We start from the raw sequence: 5272 nt of genomic DNA on the forward strand, positions 1-5272 counted from the left end.
AATTTGTAATTCCAATAAATAATTTAAATGAATGATTCCTCTCAAACCAAATCTAAACACAACATGAATTAGTCTGCACATTGATATTAAAACAAGAATCATTATTGGAAATAGGAATGAAGAATTGGAAGAATTGCTCACTTCTGTCGATATATTCATCTCCACTACTCTATTACGACTCTTAATGGCAATCCATCCATGACACTTATTTCATAATAACTGACATACAACGAAACACTCTACCAACCAATCAGAAAGATACTACAAACTTTAAATAAGTTCATTATCAGGCTGGGATTAAAACTAGAAATTAACTATTTATAAATCTATCTAAACTTAGAATCTGTAATCAAAGACCAAAACTTAAATACACACACACACACACACACACACACACACAATATATATATATATATATATATATATATATATATATATATATATATATATATATATATATATATATATATATATATATAATATTGCTGAAACTAAATGCGCAAAAGTGGGTAAAGTTATTTTTTGTATTAACATAGTTAATGTTTGTATGCATTTATTTATGCTCTAACTGCAAGTTCTTTGTATCTGTCTTGAAAATGATAACTGTCTTGAAAATGATAAACTTATCTCCAAAGAAGTTAGGCTCTTGCATTCTTTAATGAATACTGACGACTTGTAAGAATTAAGAATTCCTAACAAGAGTGTTATTACAAACCTACTGTGTTTGTCCATGACATTTCTCTTCGATTTTCATACTATGTTCTTCAGGCAGTCATTATATTGTGTATAATTCACAAATATATCGTTATTAAACAAGATACAATGTCATTATCTTATCTTAAAGATATATATATATATCGCTATCTTATCTTAAAGATATATATATATATATATATATATATATATATATATATATATATATATATATATATATACAGACAAAGGGAGACAGACAGCAGACAGACAGTGACGGGGATAACAGAGAGAACGAAATAGATCGAGACAGAAAATTAGAGACAGACAGAGAGACAGACAGACAGAGAAAGACAATATATTTAAGAAATTTATGGGGAATCTGAGAGAGTTGAAAACATTAAAAAACAGTCAACTTTTACTGTATTTCAATTCCGCTTTAAAGAGAATCTAACACACCTCCGCAGCATCACAGCCGTTCATAGAGATAACAGTAGCACTCGCAACTGTATTGTTTGAATCATTTTAGTGCATGCTATCTAATAAAAATGAATTTACAGTTTACATTATATACCCCTGCCACGCACGTTTATGTTCATGCTAAACTCTAATTCGCGTCCATTAATGTCAAAAGATATTACATTAAAATATGTAGAAATCTGAAGATGCGTATCTTATCAACAACTTATATCTGCAGTGCCGAAAACGCCACTGTCTGATTTTTAAGGGAAAATAATACTAACTGACAAAAGTTTCATTTTCATCCGCCTTTAATGTGTCTAAAAGTCATTGCCTAAATGTAAGTGAATACGACATATTTGTGGACTAAATATCGAACAAAAGCAGGTCTATATGAATTGTTTGCTTTCACATCTCTTATAACGACGCATGTTTGATCGATAGTCTTGTTGAGCCATCATTTTACACAAATAAATGACAAGACAACTCACCAATAAAAGCGGCAATTAGGATGAGATATATCTTCATGTTGTTGCTGCGAGTAAGAACGAAGTTTTTCCGATTAGTGCTAGCGTTACGCCTTTTACTGATATAAACATACATAGGTGAGCAAATATCGTGACTTCGGTGCAACCGTCACTCACGATTGTAGTAGTATACTGTAAACACACATGAAATGACCTAAACCTTTGTGTGAATTCTTTTGAATGCCGCATAGTTTTGTTTTTCAATGGCACTGTCTTTCAAATAAAAATGCTTATCTAGAACTAAAAGGATTTTGATTTTGGTTTCAAATCCCAGTATGATATTACAACTGAGAATGGCATAGTTTACTGTATTTAGTCCCTGTTTCGCACTGCAAGTTTTCGTCCCTAAATTGGAACGGTAGAGTACCTGCCTTGTTTCTTGGCTGGCAACACTTAATGTGTCTCTGAAAATTCTGCAGGCATCAAGGACCAAAGTACGGTGATAATAATAAATCGTATTTTAACTCTGAAAATTGTCTTTAGATTCCCATATCTGAGATATTCTCCCCTCAAAAAAAAACATTGTAAATAAGCGCAAATTTCAGTTTAACAAGTTATTTGTCATTCAATCTTTAAACTTTGACTCTGATTAAAATTTTTAAAAAGTGTCCAATAGAGATTCATGCTTTCCTTCCCTCCAGATTTTTGAAGATTTCCATTTAGCTAGCATTTAATAGGTTTTAATAAAACTCCAGTTTATCCTCGAATCAACATTATTTAATGCTTTGTTTTGCTTCCTGATTTTATCGGATATAAATGTCAGAAATTTAAATGTTATAAAATGAAATATATATGGTATAGAAACAAATAGCAATGAGCAATACACCTGCATGATGATTTCGCGATTGTTTTAATGTATTAACAAGTTCACGTACCCATATGGTCCCTTGTCAGACTTGCATTCAAATAAACATTCTGACGTGTAATTAGCCAAAAGATATAATCTTAGCCAATGAAACTGCAGATTCGGAGTTAGTTCGTATGTTGAGTGAAAGAATATTTCTTATTAATCGCTCCTTTTTGTCTTTATTATCTTTACATTGTCCAAATTGTGAAGTATTTCTCCATTTTGCATTGCTTCATACTGCACGACAATTTTGTCTAAAAATAGTATCGTGTTAAGACATCCATTTTTGTAAGTGACAGAACAGCAACACGTGTGCAGCTTACTCCAAGGCCAGTCCCTCCAGCCAGATGACTTTGCACGGGATCTACCGAGCGAATAACTCCAGTCTCTCTCAACTCGATAGCTGACTTTAGCTGGAGCGACCGAAAACAAAATCCCTTCAATTCCAACCAATCTGTAGAAGCTGTTCCAAAGCATAGCCATTCACAGCATGACTCTAAAAAAAATTCAAATTTAAGGATACCAAAACTAGATATTTTTTGTGAAACAAATGATCAAGCGCGCGGTACGCTACCAAGCTCAAAAGGTAGCTAGGCATTGGTATGTGCGCATGAATACTGTTACTGTGTATTTGTTTAACCACGCTTGTGTATTTACTTATCTAGCAGAAATTCATTTACTTCTTTGTTGTATATTTCAGATGTCTTATTGAGAGTTTTGTGTGTATTTGTGTGAATAAATAAAACGTATGTCATTTGGATTATTAATTATTGCAAGTAAATTTCTTTTGAGCCTAGGTAGATAGGGAAATTGAGAGCAAGTAGCTAATTACAAACATCAATACACGCAACGGCACAATCAATATAGCCTGGTACTCACACACAAAAGCGATCTACAAAAGCGAATGTCGAAGATGATACAAAATTGGAACCGCCTGTGGTACGGGCGATGTCGGACTCTGGACTTCGTTGCTGTCCTATCTGCCGAGCAGACATACTTCCAGGGGACGACCATGATATGTCGCTGAAAGCACTGCGATGCTACACAAAAGAACAGGAATAAAAAGCAACATCATTTGGAGCTTACATGCGTCCCGTGCCAAAACACAATGGTCCATATTAATCGATTCTACTGCCAGATTTCATATATATATATATATATATATATATATATATATATATATATATATATATATATATATATATATATATAGAGCCGTGTTATTGGTGTAGATCAACCAGTCTTGCCTCTCGAGGAAATTACAACCGATCGATGTACTTCGTTGCTGTCTACTACAAACGTAGACACAGGAGATTGTTGGAAATTGCAGATGCAAAAGCGTATGAACAAGCGCCAATCGACAGTAGTAAAACATGCGCAGTCAAGACTGTGCAGAAAACAGGAGATGGAGGACCTGGACAAGATCAAGGCTGTGCACAAAAAAATACGAAAAAATGTAGAAACCCGCTCCTGAAAAGATCTGCGAAGTATTGTTGATAAAGAAAAGGAAGAAAATTGAAAGCATCTTTCAAATAAACAAGCAGGCGCGCCTGCTAGGATTTCGACGCTACAAGGACTATATCACTGCTCCAGCGAGAGCAGTTCTCAACGTAAAAATAGACTGCAAGGCGTCCACGGACCACGGTCTGCACGCACAGTCTGGGTCACAAAAGGTCTCGGAACCATCCTACATTTGTGCGGAAAGTATTTCGAAGAATACGATGACAAAATACATAAATTACCGATCTTCTACGTTGTCCACTTCCAACCATCGTGGCGTGTCCAACTATATATCGATTGTTCTTGCTCGTTCCACAACAACTACGGCAGGGAAATATTTTGCAACAAGATACGTGCCCTAGAAGTACCAACCGAACAAGAACGAGACAAAATATGCAAGAGAAATAAAGAACTATTGTGCTGGTAGCCAATAATAAGGCATCTAGGGTGTTCGTCGTCTCAGACCAGAGAAAGGAAAGGCATGCCCATGATACGTGCAAAGATTTGCCGATGTATATCGATCCGCGAATAAAACATGTATAGGACCCAGACACTCTAGCCAGTTCAGATACGAATCGGTCAGTGCTGTACAAACGCGTACTGCAATGGTATTGTAAACGTCCCTGGTTTGGATCGCTCAGGAGTTTTTGAGACCAAACTCGCATGCAAGAATTTCTAAAGCAGACACAGACAGCAATGTTTTTCTTCACGGCGCTATGGGAATACGCGTTGGTTGGGAAGCATGTTAGTTGAACGGAACAAATAGGTACGAGTTCCCAAACGAGTATACAATGGTCCAACAAATTCCGTAGACAAAATTGGGAAACCCTTTGTTGATCGCACGACATAGGTTGGTCCCAATCCATTTTCTGACCAGCCAAGCAATTCCTTGCAAACAAACGAGTCTACAACATAAAAAAAAAAACAAACAAACAAAAAAATAAAAACAACAGAATCCAGGCACTCCACGTGTGCGCAAAAGTTGTTGCAGTTCTTAGACACTCGCTGAACACAAATTTTGTAGCAGCCCATTTACTTTTGGCGCTTTTTAGTGCAACTGCCTATACTTGCTCGAGAAACTGAGGTGGCTCGTCGCATTTGAAAACAAGGTAGAGTCCGTGCTAGGCCACTCCAATTGTTTCGTTTTGATCGGATATATATATATATATATATATATATATATATATATATATATATATATATATATATATATATATCCTGGACAAAAGATCTATTGGTCTTTTGG

General features: G+C 35.4%; 1 long non-coding RNA gene across 1 annotated transcript in view; it reads right to left on the reverse strand.

Annotated features, from left to right (window-relative positions):
• The window catches only part of LOC149771406 (uncharacterized), a 10139-nt gene extending 8355 nt beyond the window's left edge, over positions 1–1784 (reverse strand). The window contains exon 1 of the long non-coding RNA XR_016418298.1: positions 1644–1784. This is a non-coding gene — a long non-coding RNA (uncharacterized LOC149771406). The remainder of the gene's footprint in view (positions 1–1643) is intronic.
• Between the last annotated feature and the right edge of the window lie 3488 nt (positions 1785–5272).

This window comes from Sinohyriopsis cumingii, unplaced genomic scaffold, assembly GCF_028554795.1.
Source record: "Sinohyriopsis cumingii isolate HCF-2022 unplaced genomic scaffold, ASM2855479v2 utg001870l, whole genome shotgun sequence".
Classification (NCBI taxonomy): domain Eukaryota; kingdom Metazoa; phylum Mollusca; class Bivalvia; order Unionida; family Unionidae; genus Sinohyriopsis; species Sinohyriopsis cumingii.